Genomic DNA, 12,907 nt, shown 5'->3' with positions numbered 1-12,907 from the left:
TTATTATTATTATTATTATTATTATTATTATTATTATTATTATTATTATTATTATTATTATTATTATTATTATTATTATTATTATTATTATTATTATTATTATTATTATTATTATTATTATTATTATTATTATTATTATTATTATTATTATTATTATTATTATTATTATTATTATTATTATTATTATTATTATTATTATTATTATTATTATTATTATTATTATTATTATTATTATTATTATTATTATTATTATTATTATTATTATTATTATTATTATTATTATTATTATTATTATTATTATTATTATTATTATTATTATTATTATTATTATTATTATTATTATTATTATTATTATTATTATTATTATTATTATTATTATTATTATTATTATTATTATTATTATTATTATTATTATTATTATTATTATTATTATTATTATTATTATTATTATTATTATTATTATTATTACTACAATGGTTGTTATTACGACTTGTTTGTTTTCCCACTGTGTTTACTTATATTATCATTATACTATTAGATTTTCTTTTATGAGTCAATATGGTATTATCAATTTATATTAAAAGTTGATGGTACAACAAGAGGAAATCCTATTAAAAATATTATTATAAATATCCTCCCTGACCCTAACCCTAACTCTAACGGGTTAGGGTTAGGGTTAGGGAGGGTATTTATTTTTAAAGGTTTTTACAAACGTTTTATTTGGTTTTTGGGATCATCAGGGGTTTGCACAGTGGGAATGTCCCATTCAACTACGCGGACAAAAATCAAAAGCTTGTTAACTTTGATATTTTTTTTTGATATTTTTTAAAAGCCTATGCAATGGCACCAACTTTGGTCGTGCAGTTTCTTAGAAGAAATTATAAATTGTTAGAATATTTTAGGACTTGGTCAACCAAAATTGCTGTCACTTCTACTTGAGAACATGAACCAGAAAGATCTTTCGGCAGCATGTAGAGGAGACTTAGTATATTCCAATGCAATTTTTACCAACAAAAAATTTGAAGCTGAAATCCGTTCAATTTTGACAAAAATGAAAAACGTTATCGTGGCGCCCTTTGGGGATCTCAAAAAATTTTAAATAGCAGCCAGTTGAGTTGTAAGTATAAATTCTCAACCCCTTGATTGTACTCTGTTTGTTTTAGAGAAACATTTAATAACAGGGCTAATGTTGTCTTACGCTATTGAGTTGTAGCTTCTATTAGGATTCTCCATATGCTTGTGCATAGTTTTTTTCTCTTAGATCTTCTTCTTTTTTCATTTTTAAAACAAACTTTAACTTAATTTAAAAACTACAGCATTAATTTGAAATCGCAACTCGTAAACAAATTTCAAACGCAACTAAAAATCTTTTAATACTAACACTGAAAAAAAGTGTTTCATTATTATTTCACATTAATTTTGCTTACACGTTCTAAATGATTTTTCTTTTCATATTATTGAATATATCAAAAGTTACAGTCTGTGTAATCATTCTTTGGCTCTAATCAAATCAAAGGCCATTTGCTAACTTATCACATGTTACCTCGCAGTATCCATTTATACCAACGCTGGTGTTTTAAATGAATAAGGAGTGATGATGGAAACGAAAATAAAGAAACGACACTTCTAGTCATATCATTGTTTATATATTGGTTGCATGGTTACATTATAGCTTTCATTTAACTTTTAGTTTCATAAATTTATCCTTCATTTTGAAATAAACGTTATTAGCATTAACAATAAAACAAGTCAATAAAACAATTGATTAATTTGTGAATAAGTTATTATGAACAGATTTAAACTTTTTAATGTTAAATTGTTAAAATTAACCATTATAGCTATTTCAATTATCATAATTAGATTAAAACAATCATTAGATTATTTAAAATTGAGAGATAAAAACCACCTATCGTATTGCTTCCATCTTATAGCTTGTGTAAAATACATGTCTAGCGAACATGGAAATGATGGTACTGAATTATGGCCAAACAATTTGCTTTATCATTGATAACAACACTATCATTTATTGATGCCGTTGTAATCACTGATAAAGCAATTAAAAAGGATTGAAAACCAAACAATCAAGTTTTACTTCAAGCGATAAATCTAATTAAAAACACTTGTTAAAAGAAAGGTAGACCTCTATAAGACCTCTATTTAAAAATAAGGTAAAGACATAGATTTAAAAAGTCTGAACTTTATGAAACCTCATTAATTAGTTTTTTGCTAATTCGTGTTTGAAAAGCTTGCTATCAAATATAAAATATCCAGAGGCCAACAGGAAGGAATGAGGGAGTAGGGAGGGAGAGGAAAGATAAGCAAGGAGCTTTTGTCCCCTCTGATCTTACAATAAACAAAGGACCTTGGACAAAAGTAGATAAAAATGTTGCGAAGTTGCAACTTTTTATTTATTAAAAATAGATCTTTGTTTAAAGCGATTTTAAACGAATGTTCGGGAAAAATTCGAACAATTTTTTTCTGAAGGTTTTTTGAGGAAGTTAGTTTTTGAACATGACAAACTTTGAAATACTAAACTACTCACCATAATACTAACTACTCACCATGAAAGTAAACTACTCACCATAATCCTCGGCTTTTAACACAGTTTTACTCGGTGGCACTGTAGCATTAGTACTCCTTTATGTGTGAGGAATCAAGACTCTAGAATGAACAGTCAAATTAACTCATGATAATTTACATAAATCAATTCCGGATTTTAATCCTACAGGTGGAGAATACATTAATAAAGCTATGGTTATCATTTTAATGCCAGATGACCTGAATGGAAAAACTTGATAAATAAAATATCAGAAATTAAAAACATACCGATGCTTTATTACTTTTGAGTAACAGAAATAATGAATAGGTTTTTTAAAGTATTTATATCTTCTTGAAAAATTAACAAAGAGCTTGTTTCAGAGTAAGAATATTCTGAAGCAAGTAAAACGGCGGAGCGTTGCAATGTTCAATATTTTGGTGATCATTTGCCACTAAACATTCAGTTTAGTAGCAACTGATCACCAAAATAATGAATCTTCTTTCAAGCAACAACCACCCAATTTAATGAAAAAGAAATTAAAGATACAAATGATTATAGAAAAAGAAATTAAAGATACAAATGATTAAGTTGTTTTGCTATTAGACTTCTAACTTATCTTTCATAGTTATATTTTAAAGTTTCACGCAAGCTTACACAGTTGACTGTTATTAAAACTATTACATCAGTAATAATTAACCTTTGTAAACTATCTACTAGCAATTGCCATCTTTTATAAACTATCTTTTATAAATTATAAATTATCTTTCATAGATTACACTGGAGAAAAAAATAAACTTTTTTCTCTGGTACCTGAGATTTTTACAGATATTAAAAATATTGAAAAAAATAAAATTAGACAAATAAAATAACATATGAAAGTAAGATATTAAACAGGGTTTTCAAAAATTAAGGTAATAAATAGTAATGTTATTAAAACTAATAAAATGACAAAATATTAAACACTCATAAGTTTAGAAGTTTAGCTGAGCATTTGTTTTTGCACAAGAATTTACAGTACTAACTTAAAAACTATGCGAAAATGTTAAAAACAGTGGCAGTTTTTTTAAAAACAATATCAATTGATTCAACCTTTTTACAAGTATTTTAGAAAACTCTAATTAAAAATTGCAAATAGCATTAGAATTAAATTAAAGCGAAAACATTTCAGATATTTACCAGCGCATTGTTTGAGTGCACCATTTTAGTCTTCAAGATTTTATTCTAAACTTGATACGTTCAGTTGTAGAATTCCATCCACCAAGAATGTTCTTTTTCAGGACCGAGCCATCGAAACTGTCTCATTTCAATAAAAAGGTCTGGAAATATCGAAAAAGAGAGTGGTTTTGTAAACATTTCGGTTTCCTATTTAATCTACAAACTTTCTGTTGTGTAATTGAAAAGGAAATTTGGCATGTAGAGTTTTGCCATTCTTCCATTTAACAAAATCAACACATTGTTTGTTTGTCTCTTCTTCCATTCTTTTTCTTGTTTAAGATTGAGGGTTAATATTTAATTAAGCAACAGAGCGTCATTGTCTTTTGGCGAAGATCATTTAAAGTTACTACAGCTACGTTTAAGCTGTTTTACTTTATCAAATAAAAGAATCAAATTAATATTTGTCCATATTTTTTTTTTTAAATAAATATATCCTTTAAACACTTTTACAAATGAACCGTTTGTGAAGTTGATGCTAAGTACTTATTTGCTCCCGCAATCAATTATTACTTAAATTTTTTTTTTTATTTGAAATTTTATACTTACTTAAAACGAAATTAAAAATCGTAAGTGGTGACAGCAACGGAAAGTAGTTATCGCTTGAAAACACAAAAAGATTACTCGTGCTTTTACATGATTATGCATGCTTTTACATAACGTTCTATTTTATTTGTATTAATTTTCTCTTGTATTCCATTTACAGTCGAAATTTCAACAGAAAATTCAGCTGACATTTAAACAATGAGATTGACGATTCTTTCACATTACGTAGGGGAAAGGTGCCTATGATGGCATAGCGCCTATGATGGCATACTGGTCATATTTCCAAAAATATTAGTTTTGGTGCGTAAGTGATTAGACCAACATGTGTATATTAGCAATTCATTACTTTTGATAAAAATTCGTCCCTCTGTCATAAATAATGCATTTGTAATCAACAAACATAAATTTTCGCATGTGGTGTTGTAGTTTTAATGCTCTCATATATTTAGCATTGCGATTTTATTATACATCATACAGAAGTGAAATTTTCATGCATTTCATCTCCAGGCTTTGTACATTTATTAGAATACTTATTTTAATGCTATGTGTAGAATAAGGTAGACATAGCTTGTTTTAATAAATATGGTGAATCTTTCCTATGATGGCATACCGAGGAGTTGCCATCATAGGAAAGCCTGCAAAATGAATTGAAAAAAATCTCTGAACTAAATTTTTATGCTCTTAAAAAGGTGATCAGACTAAGAACAAGGATGAAATACGAGAGTTTGAGAAACCAACACATTTGGAAATGGAGATCTCCCCCATCAGAAGCTTCCATATGAATTGGATCTTCTGTTTCAACGAAAGGATAAGATCTAGTATATAAAAGTTGTGTCCGGTGCCTTTAGCAACCCCTAAAATCGAATTGAAAAGGGCACGAAAACGTGGAAAAACTGGACCTCTGAATATCACACCGGACATTCAAGAATTAAAAGATAAGGCAAATGAAAAAGATAACAAAGAAAAGGAAAAGTTAGTTAGAAAAACAAAAAGAAAGACGACTGTTGAAGAAAAATACTGCAGTGAGGAGATTAAAAGAAGTAATAATAAAAAGAATTTCGAATCTGATACAGCAGTTTTGTATTGTTATGAACTTTATTCGCTGTCTTGCTCTAAAGAACCATGGATTTGTTGTCAAAAATGCAGATCTTGGTGTCATTGTTTATGTGCAGACATTAAGAGAAGTAGAAAAATTTTTATATGTGGATTATGCTTACAGACCAAATATTTATTATTAATTTTGTTTTTTTGATAAGTTGTGTTTCCATTAAAAAAAAACAAAAAAAATTCTTGTTTGTCTATTTTCTTTAAAGTGTGCCATCATAGGAGCAGTTAGTTGCCTATGACGGCATACTTGTGTTTTTTTTTTTTAATGGTATAAACTTATAAAAAAACAAAATAGTAAAAATTCTAAGGTTTATTATTATTCTGCATGCTAGAGGGAATACACCCATGTCAAAAATTATTTTTTAAGTTTTCAGGTAATGACTCAGAGAAACGTTAAAGTTAAGTATGCCATCATAGGCACCTTTCCCCTACTCTAAAAATTCAATATGTAGGAGAAACGTGGCTAGTTGGAATTTTCCACCAGAAATTTCCAAAATTAACATGCAACCTTTCTACTTAGCTTATTTATCTTTCAGTGTAGTATCAGGGCTATTAGCGCATGCGCATAAAAGGTGTAGCAAGTTTTATGTTTTTTTACTAATTTTATAACTTTTGTAATTATATTATTTATTCAACTTTAAAAAGCAACATAATTAGCTATAAGTATACTCAAATAGATATAGGAGTTGTATTGTTCACTCTAACCAGTCACATTTTGTGTTTCTAAATATTTCGCGTTTTTGGGATTTTATAAGTCGATTTGTGAGTAAAAAGCTTTTGGGGTTGGTGGCCACAATGATTGCGGGGCTAGTTGACAACATGTACCAACGTACAACTTTTCGCATTGGTCGTAAACTCACTAAAGTTACATAACACTGCAGATTTACAGACATGCGAAATTATAAAAGAAAAGTAGACGGGCCAGTAAATTCTAAAAATATTACAAAAAATGCTGTTGATGCTATTTTTATAGGAGGAAAGTTAAGGCTATTGATTTAAGGGTAATAAAAAACCAACAAGAGTTTTCATAAAAAAGATGCACTTGAAATAGATGTTTAATGTTGCTAAACTTGTCTCTTTTTATATGGTGTGCTAACTTACCCTAGGAGTATAAGCAACTTACCTCTAGCCTGCGTAAGTTGACATATATTTTTCTTTTTTGGAGGCCCTTTTTGGGCCACCAAATATTTTTTTTATTAACTTTTAACACATGAAAATGCTTGCCTAATTGATATTCTTTTGAAATGCAAATTGATATCTTCAAAAAAGTTCATCTAGAAACGTGCAGAGCTCAAAAACTAAATCTGTAGCCGACTAGCCCCGTTCTTGCCGACTTAAAAAATCATTAACTAGATAATTGTTTTTCTAGCTTATCAAATTAAAAACTTAATGCAGAGCCATATTTTACCAAAGAACATTTTTTTTTAGATCATTTAATCAAACGATAATATTTTATATAACTAAAACACGGTTCATTAATGTGCAACACAAGATTGAATAGTTGTAAGTAATTGACCTAAAATGGGTTGCATCTTGTCATCAAGTTCTTCTTTTCAATTGGAATTTTTCTTCCCTAACTTGGTTGACCACTCTGTAAAAATAGTACCATATATTAGACCTATTTTCAGCCCCAAATGGGTAATAAATTTTAGCTTGATTTTTCCTAAATAATTTTAGATACTTCTTATAAAATGTTTATAAACTGCATAATTTATTTTAATCAACACACAACTTAATTTCATGTTTAAAAGATAATTTGTATTTCTGAAGCACTGCAACGTTTGAACTTCAAATTTCAAAAAGCCTTCAAATTTCAACTTTATGTGGTTTGAAGCACCGAAGTTTTTTTTTAATCCGGTAATCTATTTGTAAAACAGTAAAAATCCTTTTGCTAACAGTTGTGATTGCGTAAAACAATCATATTTAAATTATTTTATTCACTTTTAAAAAAAAATTTATAAAAATAAAACCCAAAACTAAATTTGCTCTAAAAAAATAAATATTATTGTTTCAATTGAAGCTTCCAGAAAATACTGAGCGCAATATTTCCGAAAGGAAGAGACAGAGCAAAATCATAATTAAACAGAAAATTCTTGATCATAAGGCAAAATATAATTGCGACGAGCTTCCGGGCCATATAATAGGTGACAAGCCTCTGTAACTAGTTTCAAAGCAGGTTCAAATCTTTAAGCATGTGAAAGAAAATCTGGTAAGTTTGGTACTTCTTTAGTTGCAATTAGTGCATCAATTTCGTTGTCCTTAAACCTCATTGTAGAACTGTAGATGCCAGTTCACTTATTTTCTTAAAATCAATTAATCCAGTCTAAAAAGTTTCATATAAGTTTATATCAACATTAGCAATAGAACAAGCAAAGATTGAGGAATATCATGTTGCAAACATGATATTCCTTAATCTTTGCTTGTTCGAAGTCTTTTAACAACGAAAAAGCCAGTACAAAAAAATATCTAAATTGTCATATAAGTAAAGAAAGATGAACTAATTTTTAAAAAGAAAAAGTATAATTGTAAATTACGGAAATTTCTCTATCCAATTAATAGAATATTATATTGAGAACCATGGTTGTTATAACACACTAAGGAACAACTCAGCATTAATCTCTAAACCATTAGCACTTAACTTTCCCTCAACATTTTATCGCAGACCCTTAACCTCAACCCCAACCTCCATATTATTCCCACATAACTCTCGAAACCATATATCCTTAATCCTCTATTACTCTCTATCACACAACATCTATTCCTAAACATCTGACAAATCTAACATCCTCATAATAATGATAATATAAAATATATGTAAATAGTATTAGTATGCCATAACTACAAATAATAGTCATAAAACATATAATTAATAATATAAAATATTTTGTTATTTATATATATGTTTTGTTATCATTATTTAAATATATGTATTATTATCATTATTTAAATTTTGCAATATTTCAGAAATATAGGTGTATTAGTAAGTCATTGAATTTAAAAAACCCTGAATATTAAAAACTAACTTTCCTCAAAACAGTTTTTTAATTGTTTCGCCTTACTATAATATTGATTTTCACAAATTTCTTATAAACTACACCAAGCTGTAAGTTGTGTATGTTAAAAAATTTTTTGGCAATGACATTGATTCTTTTGATTTGGATCATTCTTAAGTGTATTATTGATTTCAAAGTATCACTGTTCTTCCGATGAATCTTCGGCAGCTAAAAGCTACATTATTCTACTATATAAGATACTCTTTAGCTACTATTTAAGATCTTTAACCTTATAAATAGATTTAAACTTTATTTCATTGAACTTTTGTCTATGGCTTGCCACTAAACTTCTGCATTACAAGTGTCAAAGTATTTCGAAATAAAATTTTCGAAGCTTAACTACTCAAATATAGAATTCGAAAATTTCTGAATATTTTTTAAAGTACATTGAATTTTTATCCGAACCATTTTAAATATTTTCCAAAACATTTCAATGTATAACAAACTTATTTAAAGATCATTTTAAATACAACTCATTTTTAGTAATAATTAATAAACGGTAAAATTTTGAGACATTGCGATGCTTAAAATATGTATATGTGAGCTAACGGGTTTTGTTATTGCTACAGAGAGAATGGGAGAGGCACAAGTTAATTACAATAAGATTTTTTTAGAAAGATTAATGGACCCACTTTAGCCCGATTTCTAATGAGTTTTCGGGCTTGAATAGTATAAGATCAACTTTTTTATTTTGATTGATCCTTAGGTTCCCATTCCATTTTTTCTTCTTCTAGCAGATTGTGAAATCAAATTTCATAGCAGATTGTGCACGATCAAGTAGACAATTTTGTAAACATTTTTTGGATCTAATATTGTTTTAGCATCAGTGACCACATTGCCTGCTGCAGAGAAAACTCTTTTAATTGAAGCAAAAGTTAAAAGATATGGTCAGTATATTCTTGCTATCTGGGAAAGTAGTGAAAAATTTTTTGCACGGGCTTCCCACCACTTTAGAATGTTAACATTTGAGAGATCCTTCCAAGGAATTTCTTTATATCTTGAACTCAATTTCAATTTTTTTTTTTCCAACCAAATAAATTAATGTGAAGTTTGAAGTAAGCTTTAGGTGAAGGCTAAACAGTTGGCCGCTAGGAAGATAAAGTCTGGCATGCCTGTCAAATAAAAAGGCCTTAGTGACTCTCCTGAACGAATCCAAGACGAACTAAATTTCTGCCAGATGTAAGAATTGAATCTAAGGGAATAGTCTTAGCAGACTTGGATTTGTTGTCACTTGTTTCGTTAATTACTTCCCTTAACAGAATTGATCATTATTGACTCTCAGTTCCATCTAGTAAAGCAGTCTGAAATAATCTTCATATAAACAATAAAAAGCAAAAGTAAAATACTAAGTTTTAAATTTTCTTTTTTTTAGTGTGTGGGATAAAAGCTATTTTAAATAGCAAATGTAAAAATTATACCCATGCATTCCAACTTGTGTGCTTTTAGAGGAGTGTTGTTAGATAGATTGTTGATGAAATCTGGAAATTATGAGATTAAAATGTGAAGCTATTGACCTATGGTTTGTTGCCGAACCATATTTAGTGTGATAAATTTTCTTCTCATCAAGTGAGACTTAAAAGCATCATTTGACGAGTTTTTGATTTCAAGAACTTTTCTAAACTTCTTGCATTTTCCGAAAGGATCTCATCCACTGGGAAGTACCTTTTTGGGAGCCTTTATTTTGTCTAACTCTTTCTATAATAAATCACAGAACCGTTTTTTTAAGCTTTAGATTTTTTTTATTCAAGTTATCTCAACCTGCACAAGGTTTGACGTGTACTGAACTTAAATATTTTAAGTATTGTGTTACTTTGTTAATTGAGCAAGAGTATAAAATAAACTTTTATTAGATAAACAGCCAAATTCTAAGATTGTTAATAAATATTTTTTTAACGAAAACTTTTTTTATAATTAGCTAATAAATCAAAATGTTTTTTTAATGCTAAAAATAACTTCTCTAAAAATAAGCTATAAAAAGCGACATTTTTCCTCCTTAAAAAAAGTAGAAATCCGTCCAAGTTATTCCATCTTTGAAATTCAAAGTTAAAAAGAACTTCTAGTTTTGAAGTCTTTTTAAGTAAAAGCTTTGTAACGAAGGAGAAAAAACTTGCAACAGCTAAAAGGTTTGCCTGACTTTGGTTCCTAAAAGATTATGGGAAGTCCTGTGCAAGTCTAATATTCGTTTCAACACAATTATTCACTGCATAAAGGTAATGTTAATTTTTTTTTTTTTACAAGTTTAAGAAAGAGCTGATAATTGGTACGAATTATTTTTATCCATTCCATTTCAAGCACAGAATGTTTCATTTTATCAAATAAGAACTTTCTGGTTCGACAAAATCCGAAAGAGGTCTGGTATGTATCTACCACAATCTGGCATATGACATTGGTCTACCTACTTTTTAAGAATATGGCATTTAGGAATTTGTAAAGTTGAATAGCAACAACATTTTTATCTTCTTCCGGTAGTCATATCCAATCAGACATAATAAAGTAGCCAAGTTGGTGGTAGGTGCAGGACGGAACACTTAAGTTAGTTTTCACTCTATGCACTTGGGCACGCTAGCATTCAAGGAGAAAGTTGGTAGCATTATTATTATTTTATATATATATATATATATATATATATATATATATATATATATATATATATATATATATATATATATATGAGCACAGTTGGTGGCGAAGGGTCTTTTTTCACGATTTCGGATAACTTGATAAAAATTTTGATCTCAGACAAAAGCCTTAGGACTATTTGAAATACAATGCTATAGAGTCATAGAGTATGATGATTTCTAAGTTTTATATCCTGTTTTTGACATCACTCAAAAGATTATTACTCTGAACACTATATTGTTAATAACTTTTAGAAGTTTCTAAAAATCAAAATATTGTTTTCTAATTAAAAAGTAAAACTACTTTAAGTTTAATTTTTACCCAAGAATTCCCTTTTCTTAAACTATATTTAATTATTTTAACAAAAGATAATAATGCTCCTCTACCCTACTGTGTAGCTATTCTGCATTCCTTTTTTAATCATAAAAGTGCGACCATTTTTGAAAATTTTTAACTAAAACGAAGTTAAGTTTGTAATAAAGAAGATCTGAATTTCGACTCAATTAAAGTTAAACTAAATATTTCATTGAAAGTAGCACAAATGTTATTGTAAAGATAAAGTTTTTTTAATGCAAAAAAAAGTTCCAAAAGTTTAAAATAGACCATAGCGAAGTTAAAAAATGTAATAACTTTGTAAATGACAAGATTTTGTATCACTTTGTATAATTAAATAACGCATGAAAAAGTAAAGAGTTGAGTGGTCAAAAGTAAAATTTTTCCACTACCTCAGGATACAAAGGATTAAAATTTTGCTGCATAGAAAATGAAGACTACTTGTTCTGAAAAACCAATATTGTCATTAAATCAACGGAAAGAATTAAAGAAATATTACTGCTATTTTTTTTTTTTTTTTTTTTTTCTACTCTTATTAAATCAAACTTTATTGCAATCAGTCAGATCCTTTAACTGTGGAACCTCAGTAATGCATCAAAATACGCAAACAACTTATCAAAAGAGAACTCTTCATATGCTTTCCAACAAAAAGGTTTACTTTTAACAAAACTTGTCGTTGTAAATAAGTATTAATAGATATCTTTAAGCCTTTGTATTGATGATCTGCAGAGGGGAAACTTTTCTTTCCGCTGAATTAAATGATTTTCACATATTCGAGAAAAAACTGAATTGCCGCCTGTTTTCACTGCATCTTAATTATTTACCTTGTATGCCTAAATATTTGAGTGAAGGCATGGATAGTATCGGGAAGGGACTTTAATCATATACCTGATATAAAAATGCCATTTTATGTCAGTAGTGTGATTCAGTTTTAGGTTCCATCACTGTTACATAATATAAATGCCGTTACATGTCCGGTTATTAGGTTAGTGAAAAAATAATTATGGTTTTTGAAATTCAAACTCAAAATATTTTGACCTAGGTAGTCATCCTCTTCATTATTGATTGAAGCACCATTCAATTTGATGCATTCTAAAAGTTAAGCACAAATTTTTCCATATTTCAGGATTCATAGTCTCAAATACATTTTTGACTGTAATTTGATTCATGAAGAAGTCATTGTGTGTTATTATTGAGTTGCTTACTTAAACAATAGACCATTTGAAATGCATCCGCGAAGCATTATCAAAAAAGCTGGTATTCACATACTACTTTTTTTAATATTAGGTAGGTCATTCATGCAAACAGCATTCCTTAATTCGAACCTTCTTATTTAAAAATATACCATAATTCGAACCAATTTTTTTAAAAAAATTTGAATATTAAACTTTAAACTAAAATACATTTTAAAAGATACAAAAAACATCATAACATGAAATATAAATATGAAGTTCAAACAAAGTTAGGTGCTAGCTATACTATATTAAAATATTCAAAG

The 12,907-nt window shown here is 28.0% G+C and overlaps 1 protein-coding gene across 2 annotated transcripts in view; it reads right to left on the bottom strand.

Annotated features, from left to right (window-relative positions):
* LOC149889391 (uncharacterized) overlaps positions 1 to 3,994 on the bottom strand; it is a 7,584-nt gene extending 3,590 nt beyond the window's left edge. For both annotated transcript variants that reach the window (XR_016451926.1, XR_016451927.1), the window contains exons 1-2: positions 3,716 to 3,994; positions 2,582 to 2,661 (exon numbers count right to left, since the gene is read on the bottom strand). The gene's annotated coding sequence lies outside the window, so the exon portion shown is untranslated. The remainder of the gene's footprint in view (positions 1 to 2,581; positions 2,662 to 3,715) is intronic.
* Positions 3,995 to 12,907: the final 8,913 nt, after the last annotated feature.

Source organism: Hydra viridissima, unplaced genomic scaffold, assembly GCF_058129835.1.
Source record: "Hydra viridissima isolate aposymbiotic clone 2 unplaced genomic scaffold, HvirCarnegie_v1 scaffold_4, whole genome shotgun sequence".
Taxonomy (NCBI): Eukaryota; Metazoa; Cnidaria; class Hydrozoa; order Anthoathecata; family Hydridae; genus Hydra; species Hydra viridissima.
This window is presented reverse-complemented; position numbering and strand designations above follow the sequence as displayed.